General features: G+C 36.0%; 1 long non-coding RNA gene across 11 annotated transcripts in view; it reads right to left on the reverse strand.

Annotated features, from left to right (window-relative positions):
- Positions 1 to 7,117: 7,117 nt before the first annotated feature.
- Positions 7,118 to 19,838, reverse strand: part of LOC123789206 (uncharacterized) — a 122,794-nt gene continuing 110,073 nt past the window's right edge. For all 11 annotated transcript variants that reach the window (XR_015723951.1, XR_015723959.1, XR_015723960.1 and 8 more), the window contains one exon: positions 7,118 to 8,508. This is a non-coding gene — a long non-coding RNA (uncharacterized LOC123789206). The remainder of the gene's footprint in view (positions 8,509 to 19,838) is intronic.

A 19,838-nucleotide genomic window follows, 5' to 3' on the forward strand; every position in this document is an offset into this window, starting at 1 on the left:
CAGAGATCGTTGGAAACAAAAGCAGTCACTGCCTCTATTTGCAAGAACACAGGAGGTTCGAGGGGGAATTTAGTGCTCATCATCCTGGTTTTGTCTACGATGAATAAAGCTGCCGTGGACTTTAGCATACACATTTTGTGTGGACATATGTTTGTATTTATCTTGGTGAGATAGCTGGGAGTGGAATTGAGTCGAGTGGTCAGGATGTGTTTGACTTTATAAGAAAATGCCAGGTTATTTTCCAAAGTATCATTTTGCATTGCTAACAGCAGTGTTTGTGATTTCCATTTGCCCCACATCCTCACCAGCGCTTGCTATTTAAAACTTTTAGCTCTTCTAGCTCTTTAACCTCTTTTAGCTCTGGGTTGCGGTTTTACACTGTGAATTTTAACATATATTTTTCCAGTGACTAATGTTGTTGAATATTTTTCACATGCTTTTTTCCCCCATCTATATGTCTTTTGGGTGAAGTGTCTATTCAATTATTTTGTTAAAATTGTGAATTGTTGGTCTTATTATTGACTTTTGAGAACTCTTTATATGGTCTGGACATACTTTCTTCATTGAATATTATTGGGAGATAATTCTCTTTAGAATTCTCATGTTTCTGCAGATTTTATGAGCAGAGACACTGACGCCTATTATTCCAGACTCTGTTTTTAAAGGTTGTTGTAAAGCAAAAAAACCTTGGACAGTTGAGATAGTGTCTTCCTTTGGGGAAGGGAAAATTTGTTTGCTAAGGTAACAAAGAGTATCTCCCAGGTTTGCTTGCTGCTGTTGAAAAAAAAAAAAGGGCTTTTCTAAGCTTGGAATGACTGAGGTGTGATGCAGACCCTCTCCAGGTGCAGCATGCCCTGGGACCCAGCTGCATGTCACTCCTGTAAGTTTTGCTGTGCAGGAGTCTTAGGTCTTCTGCTAGAGTCCGTGAAACCATGGCAGGCTAATGTGTCGGTTTGCTAGTATAAAATCTCAGACCCTTCATAGCTCTTGACAGATACAGGTTTTCCCAAACATTTTTCTCTCCATCTATGGCTTGCACTTACATTTTCTTAACAGTGGCTTTTAAATATTTAAATTTTGATGAAATAGAATTTCTTCTTCTTTTTTTTTTCTATTATAGTTCTTGCTGCTTGTGCCCTGTAAGAATAAATCTTTGTCTAACTCAAGGACAGAAAGAACTTTTTCCTCTGTTTTCTTCTAGAAGTTTTATAACTTTAGGCTTTACATGTAGGCCTGTGAGTTACTTTAAGTTAATTTTTATGTATGTTGTGAGGTTTATTATTATTTTTGCATAGGGATTTTCGGTTGTTTGAGAACCATTTGTTGAAAAGATTATCCCCTTTTTATTGAATCCCTGACATCTTTATAAAAAAACGAATTGGCCAAATATGACCTGCCTGTATTTATGTATTTTCTCTTCTGTTCCATTCATCTGTATGTATATATTTAAGTCATACTATCTTGATTATTGAAGCTTTATAATAAAGTCTTGAAATCAGATAGTGTAAATTCTACAGCTTTGATCTTTTTGAAAAATATATGTTCTAGATCATTTGCATTTCTATACAAATTTGAGAATCTGCTTCATAGTTTCTACAAAAAAAAGGTTTCTGTGGTTTTTGTTGGGATTGTGTTGAATCTTTAGATCTACTTGAGAAGAAATGACATGTTCACAATACTGAATCTTTTGCTTTATTAACACAATAATTTCTTAATTTCTTTAGGTCTTTAATTTCTCTCAGCAATGTTTTATATTTGCCACTTACATATCTTATAAATATTTAAGGTTTCCCTTAAATATTTAATAATTTCTGGGCTATGGTAAGTGGTAACACTTTGTTTTAAATTTTAATTCCCAATTGTTTATTGCTAGCATAGAGAAATAAAATGGATTTTTATAGGTTGACCCTATATCTTGCAATCTTGGTAAACTCACTGATTTTAATAACATTTCTTTATGAGTAGATCCCACAGGTTTTTCTACATAGACTATCATATTTTCTGGAACTAAAAAGAAATATAATTTCCCCCAACCCATATACATTTGATTTATTTTTTTTTGCCTTATTGTACTGGATAGGACCTCCACAACAGTGTTGAATGGGAATAGTGAGAGTGGACATCCTTGTCTTGCTCCTGAACTTAGGAGGAATGCACTCAGTCTGTCAGTATTTAGTGTGATATTAGCAAAATAAGTTTTTCATAGATGCTCTTTCTTAGTTTCAAGAAGTTTTCTTTTCTTAGTTTGCTGAGAGTTTTTAGAATGCAGGGTTGTTAAATTTAGTCAAGGCCCTTTTTTGTATTTATTGAATTAATTTAATGTCTTTCTTTTTGTAGGCTCTAGAATTAATGAATTGCATTGATTTTTGAGTGTTAAAGCAGACTTTTGTTTCTGAAGTAAAACCAAAATATATAATGTTTTATTCTTTTTATATATAGTTGGATTAAATTTGCTAAAATTTTGTTAAAGAATTTTGTGTCTTTGTTCATGAGCTATATTGGTCTTTACTTTTTTTAATGGGATGCCATTATCTGGTTTTGGTATTAGGGTAACTGATGCCCTCATAGAATTAATGGTGATGTGCTTACAATGCCCCTTCCCCCACTTAACTTTTTTCCAGAAGAATTTGTGTATACATGGCATTTTTTTCTTTCTTAAGTGTTTGATAGAATCTACAAGTGAAACTACCTGGGTCTGGACTTTTCTTTTACAAGAAGTTTTGAAACTATAAATTCATTTTCCATTGTATAGGACTTCGGTAGATCATATTTTTCACAGAATTTAACCATTTCATTAAAGTTGTCAAAATTATTGACATAAAGTTGTTTATAATTTTTCCTTGTTACCCTTTTAATGTCTCAGGGTTATACTCCCACTCATACTGATTTGGTAGTTTGTGTTTCTTTTTTTTTTTTTTTTAAGATTTTATTTATTTATTCGACAGAGATAGAGACAGCCAGCGAGAGAGGGAACACAAGCAGGGGGAGTGGGAGAGGAAGAAGCAGGCTCATAGCAGAGGAGCCTGATGTGGGGCTCGATCCCATAACGCCGGGATAACGCCCTGAGCCAAAGGCAGACGCTTAACCGCTGTGCCACCCAGGCGCCCCTGTAGTTTGTGTTTCTATCTGTCTGTCTCTCTCTTCCTTCCTCCCTACCTTCTTCACCCCTTCCTCTGTCTCTCTATATTATTCCTGTGTTCCTCATTCTTTTTTTTTTTTTTTTAAGATTTATTCACTTATTTGAGAGAGAGAGAATGCAGGGGGTGGGACAGAGGGAGAGAGAGAGAATCTCAAGCAGACTCCCCACTGAGCATGGATGGATCCTGACGCAGGGCTTGATATCACTCAAGACTCTGAGATCATGACCTGAGTCGAAATCAAGAGTTGGAAGCTTAACAGACTCTTAGGTGACCGACCTGGAAAGAAACATTTTAATAGCACTGTTATGTGCAATACTTTAGAATTTTTTGGCATTTTCCCCAACATCTTATGAGGTATTGGTAATTTCCTTAACATTTTATGTGTAAACAGGAAGAATTATTATTATGTAAATTTAGTATCTAGGGCATTAAGAATTTAGGTAATTTTCCAAGTCTATGCAAGTAATCAGGAATTAGAAGATAGCTTTTGGGTTTTCCAGGTAAATTCATTCTCTCAATCCTGATCTCTGATGAGTCACATGGGTGAAAATTTGTGTTTGAGAGATCTTTACTCTCTTGTGTTATTTCTGTGGGTATCTCATTTTGGTTAATTTGAAACTAAGGTTACTTACAACTCCTTAATTTGGGCACAAATTATTTAAATGGTCAGTTTACTATTCCTTAAAAAAAAAAAAAAGTAAGTGCATTGGGCTAGTCATGGGAATTAAAGTATGTTAAGAGTTACCTCCTGTGCAGTCAAAAACCTTATTGTTCACATTATTAATCACTTTCCCAAACATTCAAAACTATGTTTTAAAGAGAAGGGAATTACTCAGAGAAGTTGAGTATATCTATGTCTATGTCTATGTCTATATCTATACATAGAGATCTCTCTCTCTCTCTCTCTCTCTCTCTCTCTCTATATATATATATATATATATATATATATATATAAACACACATATATATAAGAGAGATGGAGAGACAAGCTGTTTATATGGCAGTAAGGCTTGTAATGGTCTGAGGTAATAGAGTTTGTTTGTAATGCCAGGAGTCTGGAAGGAAAATGAGGGCAACAGTGAAATGGGGTTTGAAATGTCTTTCCTAATGATTGATTTGTTATGAAAAACTATTTTTCACTCACAGATGAAATGTTACTATCTTATGAATTTTATAGGGAGAAGATACTATGCTTCATAATATTTCATATATGGAAATTATGGTTTTCTTCTATGTAATTTTTCACATATAATAAGAAGTCTGCAGTAGTGTTTGCTGGCATTGATTCAACTCTTTGGTGATTCCATCAAAGATCCAGGATCTTTTTATCTTTCAGCTCCATTGTTCTTACTTTTTGTCCTTAGGATTGCTGCCTTATGGTCACAAGATGGCTTCTGAAGCTTCAGTCAACTAAGGATATCTTACTTAAATCAGGAAGCTGAAGGAAAGGATGATGCCTCAGTGTCTGTTCCCTTTTAACAGGTACACAAAAATGTCAGAAGTCTACTGGCAGACTTCCCTCTACATTTTGTGGCCAGATTAGATCATCTGACTATTCCTAGTTGCAAGGGAGGCTGGGAAATGAAGGAACAAAATTGACTCAGTCTAATCATAATCTATCACCTGAGTCTGGGCACATTTCGACCCTAGGAAATAAAGTGTAGGAGCTAAATATTGGGTAGCAACTAACAGTGTCTGTCACGTAGGGTCATACTTTTATCCTTTATTACTATGATTTAAGGAGTGCTCTTCTATAAAATACAGCAGTGTATTTATTCACTAAGAAAGAGTTACCCTGGGGGCACCTGGGTGGCTCAGTTGGTTAAGCATCTGCCTTTGGCTCAGGTCATGATCTTGGGGTCCTGGGATCGAGCCCCACATCAGACTTTCTGCTCAGTGGGGAGTCTGCTTCTACTTCTCCCCCTCTCTGCTCTCTCTCTCTCTTGCAAAGAAAGAATTGCCCTGTACTCTAAAATTCTTTACAAATGACAAAATGCCTCTGTGAAATATCTGTATTTATTGGCTTTCTGTTTCTTCTACATTCACGGAGGAAAATCTCACTAATTTGTCAAAGATTTGATTACAGATCCAGAATAGAAAGGAAATAAAACCTACCCCTCAAAATATAGAAATACAGATTTTCATAAAACTTTCATGAAAGCAAAAAATACTCTGAAATTTAAGCTGTACAGTAGCACAGGAAATATTGGTGCTTTCACTTGCTTGATTTTAGAATCTTTGACAGTGAGCAGATACCAAGGGTTGGGGTCAGTCTGTGTTTCATCATTTAATCATCAGGATACTGAAGTAAGTCTTTGGAAATAAATTTAACAGATATATAGTAAACATCCACTTTGTTTCAGGAACTGCGGTAGCACAATGGAGATAAAAGATGCAAATTAAATTCTTTCTTCAACCTTACAACAAAATGACATGAGTTTCTTAGTAATACAGGGTACAGAGTATTCAAAGTCTAACCAGTAAGTAGGAATTTTTTGTTACCAAGACTACCAACTTTGATATGAAGCTACAAGTATAGGGCTAGTCAGTCAGTTTTAAACAAAATAGGTAAAATTAACAAACATCACATCAAAAACACTGTTTTTCTATATTTGGGAATATAGAGATAGAACAAATACTAGGTGATAGTATTTTCCTGCTTTCAAGCCAATACTTCGGGTATTGTAAAGCCATATTTAAGTTACATAGGCAAAAGAAATAATGTTGTTATATTTAAGCAATATGTTCACATGCAAGTTATATTCTCTGTTCATTGTAGAGGCATATGATTGAAGAAAAATAAAGTGTCTAGGCTCATAGACATTTATTTTGAAAATATGATCTGAGCCCCATGCTAAAGCACATGCCTGAAAGCTCTTCTTCTCTCCATTTTAGAGATGTGGAAACTAAGTCTCAAGTGTCAGTCACTTGCCTGACTACTTACAGGTGATAGTCATGATGGCAGTTATGACAGCCCTAAGGGGTGGGGGATAAACTTTCTAAATTCATTTTGTACAATTAGAATAGTAGGGCTCAACCCTAGCTCACAATGAGTCACCTAGGAAGATTTAAAAAAATATTAGAGCCCGGCCCCCACCCTATACCAATTAATCCAAATGCCTAGTGTTGGATCCCAGGCATCAGTGTTGTTTAAAAACGAAACGAAACGAAACGAAACGAAACGAAACAAAACAAAACAAAACAAAACAAAACAAAACAAAACAAAACCTCTTCAGGTGATTCTTTTGTGCAGCTAAAGTAGAGAACCACGGATTGTGCTATGGAGTTTAAGATCGGAGTCGTTGAGCTGTTGAATCAGGGTGATCCATAGCCAGCTGGTTCTCAAACATTTCGCTCATGTGGTATTTCCTGACCTGAATGTGAATATAGACAAGTTCCTGGGTCTGATTTGAAGTATTCTTGTCATGAAGCATTACCTTTTCTAGCCATTCTTTTTTCTATTTTCAAATGACTCACGCTGAACCGTATACTTATTTCATGTTGCAACATAGTCCTTCACATGGTTGTCCCAATGCCCCATTTATCTTTGTGGTCTTGGGCACAGCTTGGAAACTGAGAACAATGCAAGTCATTTAGACATTGAAAACATGATTTCTGGTAATGCTTCAGGAAGTATTTTAAAGTTAATTTTCATGTCCACAGTGCCCTGGACTCCTTTGTGAAATAGATTAAAAACTGGTTATTGGCAAGGAGAAAGGAAAACTAGGTGGAAGGGACTTGGGCTAACACTGAGCTCTGTGTAATTAGTTTTGATTTAAATGCTGGAAATGACAATTGTGTCACTTATGGCTTTTCTAATTCTGAATCTTTGCTGGAATATTTATTTTAACACTATCTGGGTAAAGACTTGTAGGGGAGTTTAACTCATTCTTTTTAAACGAACCAAGAGTCTAGTTTTCTTTCTTCCTTCCCCTTTTTTCCTCCCTCCTTCCCTCCCTCCCTCTCTCTCTCTCTCTCTCTCTCTCCCTTCTTCTCTTCTTTTCTTTTCTTTTCTTTTCTTTTCTTTTCTTTTCTTTTCTTTTCTTTTCTTTTCTTTTCCTTTTTTCTTTCTCTTTTTCTCCCCTCCCTGCTCTCTCTCTCTTACACACACACACACACACACACACACACACACTCTCTCTCTCTCTCTCTTCCTTTTAGATAAAATGGGGAAAAAGGCAGAGAGTAATTCTGTTAGATATAGTCTGACTTAGGATAAATTGTCCAAATATTATGGTCATTTCCAGGGTGTCTTTACTCAAATCTTAGGTAGACTGCTTTTCATGATCTTCAATTCATCACCCCTGGTCGTCACTAGTTTGAGATTTTGTGTGCGTATATGTGTTGTTAAAATTGCACACCACACTCCCCTCCCCTGCCAAGAGCAATGTTGTTTAGCTAAAATGACTTATTTGAATACCAAACATACTTTTTACCAGGCATGGGACTTTGGACAAACTTCTTAATTCCTCTGAGACTGAGTTCATTCATCTCTAAAGTGAAGGTAATGTTATCTGTAGCTTACCATGGCTGCAGGAATGAAAATGAGACAATTTATGTAAAGCAGCTAGTACCAAGTTTGGGGCATGGTATTTCCTTAATAAATGTAATTTATTCTCTCTTCATTCCCCTTCCCTCTATCAAAATATATTTTCAGGAAGAACCTGATGCCATTCATTTATACATAAATGAGAATATTTTTCATTTCCTACAGTATTGTATAGAGTCATTTTTTTCATTTCCTGGAGTATTTTATAGAAGTAGACTTATAATTAATAAATAAATAAATAGATAGATAGATAGTTACCATGCTTACTATGTACTTTACTATAAGAGTTTTTAGTGAAATGACTTACCCTCTATATAGAAATTTAATACCAGTGAGTGGGGAAAGGTTACTTGTGTGTGCGGCTGGTTGGAGAAGTCATTCCATGTAGGCAGCTTTCTACTGCATATACAAGCAAGATGTACCCCAAGTCCCATTCAGTGATGTGTTTGTGCAGGCAGCAGTTAATGACCATCACAGGATGACCTATCATCAGAGTTCTTTCTCAGCTAACTCAGGGTAAGATTAATAATGAAAATCAGGATCTATATGATGCAGGCTCTGGGAAAGAAATTAGGCTGCACTTCTATGAAGATTGTTAAAAAGAAGTAAGGATAATCAGAAAAATGGAACATAACAATCTTCAGCCATTGGGCGCCCTGATAGATGTACAACAACACAGGCTGGAGGATGTGGGAAAATGTGTGCAAAGGAGCCTGAAGCTGTCATTGAAATATTTCTCGAAGACATTCCTGCTGGGGTACTTGTCAGAAGGGCCCGAAGTCTATTGTTCTGGAGACATGAAACCCTTTATTCAAGGACCTGTCGAGAGAATGCAGACAAGGCTTTAGATTCTGCACTCTTCTCTTGAGGGCATACCTTATTTACAAAAGGAGATTTAGATTACAGGATCCCATAAAACTTGGCATAGAGAAATCAAAAACAAATATTTATCCTACAAGGATGGGTTAGCAGTGTTAAGGTAGTGAGACTTACCTTGCACAACCTAAAAGAAGTTTATTGAGTTGTTAATGGAATGATGTTATCTGTGATTAACAAATGTTAAACGGCTGTCAGATTTCTGGTAAATATTTAACAACACTTGTGAATCAGACAACAGAAATGGAATAAATTCTTCCCCCCTTCCCTTCCCCACCCTCTACCCCCCCCCCCAGCCCAAAGCCACATTTTTCTTTTGGCTCAAAGTCAGTTATAATAAGATGTTATTCATAATAAGATTTTTGCCCCATGGAATTGGTTTCTTTGTTACTGTGTATCCTCCCAAGTTTTCGGGTCAGCACAATGAGAAAAGTGACACAACCTCAAAGGACCCTCAGGTAAGTTTGCTCCATTTTGTTGATTCCTATAAAGAAATATAATATCTAGTTTTTACTGAGAATACCCTAAATAATGCTTTAATCCTGATTTGGACTATGGAAAACTAGAAGTCTTTTTGTTTCTTCCTTTTTCTCTCTCTGTAATATGTGTGTGTGTGTTCGTGTGTGTGTGTATGTGTGTATATATATATACATATGTGTGTGTATATATATATATATATATATATATATGTATGTCTATGTGTGTTTGTATACATTTTCAAAAAATATTTGCAACTTTATTGAGCTTCCTGAACACCTAGACAAAGCTTCCCTAAACACATGACTGTGTTGTACTGAAACTTCTCTTGGTGTCAATTCTACCTGATTGGTTTCAGCTCTTTAATAGCCTACAGGTGGTGATAGTTGATGTCACAGAGGTCCAGAATACTGGCACATGACTTCAAACAAGAGATCAAAGCAGATTTCCAGAGAAGTTCCAAGTGTGTTCTGTAACTGCTGGCAAAAATTATCACACATTCATGATTCATTAACTGTATCTACACCACATAAAACAGAGTAGAGATTTCGTACTTGCCTAGTCATTAATTTGTTACCCACCTACATTGACAGAACACATTAATTAGATTAATTGGTTAATTGACAGATGTCTACTTTGCTTTTTGTTTTATAGATGGTCCTAGTATGTAGATGCCAAAAGTGTTGTTCTATCCATGTGCACAATTCTTAGGGTGACTTTTGGCTTGTCTAAACATTGCCTGGGAATTGTTTATCATGGATGATTTAGTACTCCTGAAGCATGTATACTATTAATTTCTGCTTAAGAATCTCCAACAAAGCAAACATTTACACAAAGAGGGTGATTCCTTTCTAGCTGCAGGGATAGACCAAGCCAGCGATACCAAAATAGATATGACTGTGTCTGGGTCCCCAAGACTTTAATCACTTTAAATGACTGTGCAAGTTGTATCAGGAGGAAGGAAGATGTGATGTCCCCCTGTGGTTATGCAATATATCTTGCTTTTTATTTACATGGCTACAATAAAGGGGCTGTACTGTGGCTTTTCCCCTAAGTCCATTTATCAGCTCTTAGTAGAAAGCCATATTTGGTGTATTTAAAAACATTGAGGATAGGGCAAGGCAAAGGAAGAGGAAGGATGTTTGGACAAAAGAAAGTTTCCCACAGGAATTACCAAGAATTCATTCCAGAGAGGAAGTCTTTCTCATTTGCTTCTTGCTCATGGAAATCTTTTTACCTGCATTGCCAAGTTCTTGATACTGATATCTGGGAGGTATTAAGCAATACTGAAAATTTATTCATCAGCTGTGATTCATCTTAATTATGAAAGAGGAGAGAAATCAAAGTTATTTCCCTCTCTTGAAGGTTCAGGATGTGTAATGCTTAATGGCCTGTTCCCTACTTAGAGCAAACACATTCATCAAATATGATATACTAATTGATAAATCACACACTAGAGCCAAACATATTCTGAGAAATTAAGACTCCCTCTTGACACTCTAACCTGGCTCTGAATTTGAGCCAGATAAACATCAGTTTTTATTTAAATGCCACATTGGGAAAGTAAGTAGATATATACAGGCAATAAGTGATCTCTTCATCTCTCACAGATATCACTGGATTTAGGGCAAGAAGCCTTGTGCATTTGGGGCCCCACTGTAAAATCAATGCCCTTCTGTAGGGCTCTTGACTCAGTGAGTTTGAATTTGATGGTGGGGGTATGTTCTAATGGCTCTGGCTGTTGCAAGGAAACAACAGAGAGGCATGGATTCTGCCTTCCAGAGGCAGCTCCTGGTCCAGTGTGAGGAGCGCCCTTGCTGCATGGAATTAAACCTACACCCTAACACCTCAGAGACCACTACACTTGAACTGTTAGAACCAAACCTTAAGAGCCAGGATGAATATAATACACATGATCTGCAGCCATGTTATTTATTTTGGTAACTATGAATCAGCAGTGATAGAAATGCTCTTTTTTTTTTTAACCTCTTTGAGATCTGAAGAAAGACCTAACAGCTGACTCATGTTCAAACAAGTTACCTAACGAAGACAATATATTGTGTGGTTTTCTATAGGAAAAACAAAACATCTGGTACTTTTCAATTAATAAACTAAATTTAAAAGCAGAGTTTTCTTTTTTTAAAATTTAAATTCAATTAGCCAACATACAGTACATCATTAGTTTCAGATGTAGTGTTCAGTAATTCATCAGTTGCGTACAACACCCAGTGCTCATCACATCATGTGCACTCCTTACTGGCCATCCCCCCACACACCTCCCTTTCTGTAACCCTCAGTTTATTCCCCAGAGTTAAGAGTCTCTCATGGCTTGTCTTCCCCTGATTTCTTCCCATTCAGTTTTCTTTCCCATCCCTTTTGATCCTCTGCCCTGTTTCTTATATTCCACATATGAGTGAAACCATATGATAATTGTCTTTCTCTGATTGACTTATTTCACTTAGCATAACACCTTCCAGTTCCATTCATGTCAGTGTAAATGGTTAAGTATTCGTCCTTCCTGATGGCTGAGTAACTGTCCATTGTATATATATATATATATACCACATCTTTATCCATTCATCTGTCGAGGGACATCTTGGCTACTTCCACAGTTTGGCTATTGTGGAAACTGCTAGAAGTAGAGTTTTCTTTCTCTCCAAATCCTTAAAGTTGGGAGGATATTGTATTAATCTCATTTCTTTGTGGGAATATAAGATTTTAACTATCTTTATAGAGAGCTTTTTGATATATTTATAGAAGTTTTCTAAACAGAGATATTTCCAACTCTTGTAAATATAAAAGCCACACTCAGTTGTCTCGTATGTCTTTAGAGTTGCCTGTCCCTTGCTTACCACCTCATTTTTCCTACAGGGTCTGGCTGACATTTGTGTGCTGAAACCCATGAAAACCAGACCCTGGTTAAGAGGAGCTAGACCATGTGAGCAGTTACCATGTGATAGTAGACCATGCTTGCCAGGAATGGGAAGCAAAAATTTAGGGATTGTGGCAATACATTTGATGAAGCCAATTAAATCTGGAAATCAATGAATAATGTATCTATTGAGTAATTCAGTTTTTTTTAGCATGAGCATCTACTATGTGCCAAGCACAGTTCTATACTATCTCTTAGTGCCCTTGACCTCATAAACTATAATATACCCCGAGTCTTTCCTTTATCACCTATATCGACAATAGCATAGTCTAATGAAGTAGGAGGACTTTAAGGCAAGAATTCCAAGTTTATATTTGAGCACTGGTCCTCTCTTTTGTGACCCTTTGCTATTCATGTTACTTGATTCTCAGAGTCCTGATTTATAACATAAGAATAGAAATCTCATATTTAAAATAGTTGGCAAGCTCAGTAACTTTTCCTGGATTTCTCATTTGTATATGAGGAAAGAAAGGGAATGGCAGTAGTAAAAAAGAGGTAAAAAAAAAATGGAGGTAAGTCTGGAAATACTATTTATGAGGGGAAATGAAAGACTGATTATGACGAGTGCAGCTTTGAACCGAGGTGAGATGTTTCACCTGGGAAAGGACTCCGAAAGCAGGCTGCTAAATGAGCCAGTTGTAGCCCAGCACTGGGGTCCAGACTTTCCTGCCAGTGTGTGTGGTCTGATTGATAATAAAGGGGCCATTCTGATTCTGTTTGCTGGAACAATCTGTTACAGGACAGAGCTCATCCTTTGTGTATCTGAAACAGTAGGCCTATACTCTTGGCGAGAGGACAGGTAGTTGGTACAGAACATTGCCCTATGCCGAGTTGGGAGTTTAATATCTAGGGTCTGTGGGACCTGAATCATAGTTGGGAAGTATGCTGCAAAGTGCTCTTGGGCATGGCCTTTCCTTTCTGCCAAGGCCGCACGAGTGCATATAAAACCGAGAGAAATAGAAGGCACTAGGTAGGCAGGTTCTTGGAAGGGGAAGAGATCACTTGTTAAATACTTTTTGTTTTTCCAATTTTTATCTCTCATCATATGACATAATGCTTCTTAATTTGTTTTGAAAAGTGGACATACTCTACTTAGCTGGAACAGAGTTAGCGCTGATCTGGCAGGAGTCCAGCCAAGGATGAACAATAGCAGTGTGTCAAGTCAGGGCACTGTTGGCTAAAGCAGAGTGAGTGTGGAAGTCTCTGGGATCTACGGAGGTGGGTAGGGCACAGAATCTCTAATGTCAGAGTGCCTGCTTCATAAATGGAGTTAAATAATGATCCCAGCACAGAATCTGTTTATATTCTACTGCTTTGTTATGGCCTTTAGGGATGGATGCCGACAGGCAGCCTGCAGCCAGAAAGTTAAATATCTACAGGTGCAATTTAACCTGGCTCACCAAAACACTAAAGTTGCTTCAGTTGGCAGGCCAGGGAGGAGTGGAGACTATGGGGAAGGAGATGGTCTGGATGAAGAGAAGAAATGCATGAAGTGTGTAATCCATGCAGAGGAAATTGAAAATTGATTATTTTCAGATGGTTCATGAAATGTTGATTAATTCCAACAGTGATAGTAGCCAGTTACAAGAATGATGTCCTTCAGCACATGCTAAAAACTAGTTCCCATGCACTGTGCTAAAAACTAGTTGAACTAGTTTCAGCTGGAGGGGTGGGCTTAGAATAGTGGATTATCTGGGAGAACAGCAGGGAAGGGAGAGTACACAGGCAAAGATAGAGTTAGGTGGGTAGACCAGTGGATGAAGAATAAGGAAATTCTTTTCTTACTGTTTCTAATCTTAGTGAAATAGGAAACCAGGTCATCAACCGATGGTGAGAGGGGGAAGTGTTATGGGAAGTATGACCAGGAAGTGAGTGGCAGAGAGAACAAGATCACTGGAGGTGAGGTGGTCAAGGAACTGCAAAGCCGTGGTAACAGAAAGATTTCTACAGGGATATGAATATCACAAGAACTGTGAAAAGACCGGTGATGGAGAGAGAGACAGTGAGACAGGAGCTAAACTCGTTAAGAAATGAGGGGCAGTCTGAAGGATCTCTGCAGATGATTGCAACAAGGAGAAATACTGGGTGCTATAATCCCAGGCATGACTTAGATTGCTGAAAGCTTTTTCCTAAGATGGAAAGAACAATGATTTGGAGGCAACAGTAAAAGCAGGGACTACAACTACTGTACTTCCTGATCGGGTGGCACAAGGGTTTGGAGAAAACAGCAAGAGGGTGAGAAGGCTGTAGGGGAAGCAGTGACCTCAAGGAATTCCAGATTTCAGATGCAGCAAGAAGGTGCAGGGAACATTACCGTAGGAAGTTGAGGATACGTGGGGATTTTGCTGATGACAGATTGGGAGTGTCCGAGAACAGAGAAGAACAAGGAAGATGAGTATGAGCAAGGAAGAAGTGGGTCAAATTAGGGGAAAAACAAAGCCATATGGAAATGACAATCTGGATGATGTGGGATGACCTGGGATTTAATTTCATTTGTAATTTTTAAAATTTAAGTATAGTTGACACACAATGTTACATTAGTTTCATGTGTACAGCATAGTAGTTCCACATCTCTATACCTTATGCTCTGCTCACCGCAAGTGTAGCCACCATCTGTTACTGTACAACACTATTACAGTAGCATTGACTATATTCCCTCCGCTGTGCCCTTTATTCCGGTGACTTATTCATTCGTACCTGGAAGCCTGTATCTCCCACTCTCCTTCACCCATTTTGCCCATCCCCCCTCCCCTCTTGCAACCATCAGTTTGTTCTCTGTATTTATATGACTTGGGCATTTTAGAAGAATAAAAATAGAAGAATAAGAATATTCTTATGAACATACTTTTGGGGGGAATCTAAAGGCTATAAAATTTAGCTTCATCATCATCATCATCAGACTGGTTCAGTTCTTAGCACTTTAGATACATCCTGTATTAGATTTGTTCTGTTAGTGTAGGGTCTATCTTCTGGAACATGTTCATTAATATGGATTTGCTAGGCTTGAAATAATCTCAGAGGCCTTTTAGTTCATTCCTCTGTGTGTGTGTGTGTGTGTGTGTGTGTGTGTGTGTATGCATGTTTGGTCAGTTAGATGGAGTCATACATACACTAACAACTGACATTCCTTCTTTTTAGTACATTATTTTATGAGCTATGACAAATGTATGTAGTACCAAATTAAGATTTAGAACAGTTCTAAGAGCTCCCAAATTTACTTCTGCTTATAGTCATTCTTGTTGTGTATGTTAGTAGTTTGTACCTTTTTCTTTTTGAGTGTTATTCCACTATATGGATTTAACACAGTTTATTTGTGAATTTACCAGGGGAACAACATTTGGGGTATTTTCTTTATTTTTGGTGATTATGAATAAAGCCACTATAAATATTTGTGTATACATTTTTGTGGGAACATGAATTTTTATTTTTCTTGGGTAAAAAATGAAAAAGATTGTTGGATCATGTGGTAAATGTATGTTTAACTCAAAAGAAACTGCAAAACCAGTTTGCAAAGTGGCTGTATCGTTTTGCATTCCTTCCAGCAATGCATGAGAGCTTCTATTGTTTCTCATTCTTGTCAGTGTGGATATTGTCAGTTTTGTGGGTTTTTTAATTTTTGTGTTTTATTCAATCAAATGGGGGTATAGTGTTATCACATTGTTTTAATTTGTACTTTCCTAATGAGTAGTGATGTGGAGCATATTTTCATGTGCTTATTTGCCATTTATTTGTATATCTTCTTTGTTCAAATATTTGCCTACTTTTTAAAATTGCTTTTGTATTGTTACCGAGTTTTGAGAATTCTTTACATATTCTAGATACAGGTTCTTTACCTAAGTTGTCTGTCAAAAATATTTTATCAAGTTGTATTTTCATTTTCTTAACAGTGTATTTTGAAGAACACAAGTTTATATTTTAGATAAATTTCTGTTTACCAATTTCTTTTTTAATGGTTTGACTTTTGGTTTTGTATGTGGCAGATCACTGCCTAACCCACCTCACAAATACTTTTTGCTGTTTTCTTCTAGGTATTTTACTGTTTACAGTTTTACATTGAATTCTATAATCCATTTTAAGTTAATTTTTGTGTGTAGTGGAAGATAAGGGTCAGGAATTACTATTTTTTAATATACTGACATCCGATTTTTCTAGCACCATCTGTTGAAAAGACAAATCTTTCTCATGTGAATTCTTTTTGCACCTTTAGCGAAAAATTAATTGGCCATATTTGTGTAGGCAAAATTCTGGACTCTATTTTATTCCTTTGATATAATTAATACCACACTTTTTTGATAGTACTGCATTATAGAAAGTCCTGAAATCAGGCAGTGTGAGCACTCCAACAGTATTTGGTCTTCCATTACATGAATATGGTATATATCTCCATTTATTTAGGTCTTACTTCATTTCCTTCATCAGATCTTGTAATTTTTAGCATATAGGTGTTGATCATCTTTTGTTATATTTAGACACCATAATTTTATGCTTTTTGGAGCTATTCTAAATATACTTCAGAAAATATTTTCTATAATAATTTAATTTCCAGTTGTTTATTGTAAATATATGAAGATGAAATTGAATTTACTTATTGGCCTGGATCTATGACACTCTACTAGAGTTTTCGTAGACTCTTACAGGATTTTCTTTGTTGTCTGCAAATAGTAGCTTTATTTATTTTTTTTCTTTTCCAATTCTTACACCTTTCATTCATTTATTTTTCCTTATTTCACTAACTACAACTTCCAGTATGGTGTTAAATAGAAGTGGTGAGAGTAGTTACCTTTGACTTTTTCATGAACTTAGGGGGAAAACATTCAGTCTTTCTATATTAAGTATCATTTATCTGTACTCTTCTCATGAGTGTACTTTGTCAGACTGAGGAAATTCTCTTTTATTCCTAGATGTCTCAGAATTTTCATGATTAATGGATTAATTTTATAAAATTATTTTTCTGCAACAATTGAGATAGTTGTATGGTTTTCTTCTTAAGTCTGTTCACATAATGAATCACACTGATTGATTTTCTAATGTTGAACCAGCTTTGTGTTCCTAGAACCACCACACTTGGTCATGATATATTATCATAGTTTGTATATAGTGCTGGACTTTATTTGCTAAGATTTTGTTGAGGATTTTTACATCTACGTTGATGATAGATATTGGTTCGTAGTTTTTGACTCATTTCAATTTCTTCATCTGCTTTTGGTATCAAGATAATGCTGGGCTCATAACATGAGTTAGAAAGTGTGCCCTTCTTCCCTAGTGTTTGGGAGATTTGGGGTATAATTCATATTATTTCTTCCTTAAGTATTTGGCAGAACTGATTGCCAGTCAGTTCATCTGGTCCTAGAGTTTTTCTTGCTGGAAACTTTTAACTACAAATTTAATTTCTGTAAGAGACGTGTAATTATTTAGATTGTCTGTTCTTGAGTAAATGTTGGCAGTTGGTCTTTCAAGGAATTTGTCCCTTCCTTTTGAGTTGTTGGATTACTGATATTTATATCTCCTCCCTACCTTGCTATCACTTTCTCCCCCCCCCCCTTTTTTTGGTCAATCTGCTTAGAGGTTTATTAATTTTATTCATCTTTTTAAAAACCCAGTCTCATTGATTCTTTCTGTTATTTTCCTTTTGATATTTAATTGATTTTTTCTCTTCTCATTTTGATAATTTTCTTCTACTTGCTTTGGGTTTAATTTGTCCTCTTTCTAGTTTTTTTTTAAGGATTTTATTTATTTATTTGAGACAGAGAGATACAGAGAGCATGAGCAGGGGGAGAGGCAAAGGGAGAGGAGAAGCAGACTCCCTGCTGAGCCAGGAGCCTGACTTGGGGATCCATCCCAGGACCCTGGGATCATGACCTGAGCCAAAGGCAGACATTTAACCATCTGAGCCAGCCAGGTTCCCCTCTTTCTGGTTTCTTAAAGTAAAAGCTAGATAACTTATTTGAGCCCTTTTTTCTTTTCTAATATAAATATTTAATGCTGTAAATTCTCTTATGATGTTCTCTTTGGCCCATGAGTTATTTATAATATTTATGTCTATTTAATTTCCAAATGTGTGGGAGAATTTTCAATATCTTTTCATTACTGATTTCTAGATTATTTTAGTATCATAGAACAGACTCTATATGATTTTAATTATTATTAATTGGTTGAGATTTGTTTCATGAGCCCAAATGTGGTCTATTTTGTTTAATGTTATTTGTGAACTTGGAAAGAATGGATATTGTGCTGTTGTTGGATGCTTTGTTTTATAAATACTAATTACTTCAGGCTGGTTGCTAGTTCTGTTCAGGTCCCATATTCTCACTGATTTTTCTTGCTCTGCATTTTATCAATGACAGAGACAGAGGAACATTTAAATTTCCAGCTCTAATTGTGGATTTGTCCATTCCTGCTCTTAGGTCTATCAGTTTTTGCACTTGCATTTGGAATCTTTGTTGTTAGGCACGTATACTTGTAGGATTGTAATGTCACTCTTTAACCCTAGAAATCCATTTTGTCTGACAGTCACTATGTCTTTCTTTTGGTTTGTGTCTGTATGGTGTGTCTTTTCCATACTTTTGTTTTTAACCTATTTGAGTCTTTAAATTTAAACTGGTTTTATTGTAATCAGCATGTATTTACATCTTGCTTTTTTTCTCCTTTAATCTAAGAATCTGATTTTTATTTAGCTTGTTTTGACTGTTTTCCTTTAGTATAATTATTGGTGTGGCTGGATTAAAATCTACCACCTTGCTTGTTGTTTCCTTTTTCATTTTTTCTTTGTTCCCTTTTTCTTCTTTTTCTGTATGTTTTTTGATTATTATTATTTTTTTTATTTTTTATTTTTTTTAGAAAGAGAGAGAGTGTGTGCACCTGCACACAAGCAGGGCGGGGAGGGGGGTGTTGCACAGAGGGGCAGAGGAAGAAGGAGAGAGAGAATCTCAATGCCCAGTGTGGAGCCTGAAGCAGGGCTCAGTATCATGACCCTGAGTATTTTAAAAATTTCCATTTTACTTATCTCCATTATTGAATTACTATTTTTACTACTATTTAAAAATGTTTTTATCTCATGCCATAGCATTGGCAATATACATCTCTAATTAACTGCAGTCTATAGTCATATAATGTTATACCTCTTAATGTATAGGTTTGAGAACCTTACCAACAACAGTATACTTTGACTTCCATCCTCCCAGTCTTTGAGTTATTGTTGCCAAAGATTTTTACTTTTATATATTTTATAAACATACAATAAATCTGTACTATTTTTTGCTTTACACAGTCAACTTTCTTTTATGGCATTAAAGATAAGAAAAATCTTTTGTATTTACTTTCATTTTAACCATTTCGCAGAGATCTTTAGTTCTTGATATAAATCTAAATTTCTGTCTTACAGTCTTTCTACCTGGAGAACTTCTTTTTACATTTGATAATGTTTTGTGTACTGGTAATTAATTTGCTCATCTTCATCTGAAAAATTCTTTAATTTGGCTTCATTTTTGAAGGATATTTTCATTGTGTATAAAATTCTTATTTGCAATTTTTTTCTTTCAACCAATCTTCTTGTTCTCATCTTTCAGATGAGAAATCTGTTGGCAGTTTTACCTTTGTTCCTCTATATGTAATGTGGCCTTTCATTCTTGTTATATGATTTTCTTTTTCTTTTGGGTTTTTAACACCTGGTGTATATGGCCGGGTTTTTTTTTGTTTTTTTTTTTTTGTTTTTAATTGTATTTATTCTGCTTGGAAACCTCTGAGATTCTGGGATCTGCACATTGGATATCCTTCGTTATTTTTGGAAAATTCTAGTGAGATAACTAGTACTATGCTTGGAAATGGGCTTATCAGTGTTCTGCTAGGCTGTTATGGTAGGGTGGTA

The sequence above is a fragment of the Ursus americanus genome, chromosome 3, assembly GCF_024610735.1.
Source record: "Ursus americanus isolate L20-20 chromosome 3, mUrsAme1.1.p, whole genome shotgun sequence".
Lineage (NCBI taxonomy): Eukaryota > Metazoa > Chordata > Mammalia > Carnivora > Ursidae > Ursus > Ursus americanus.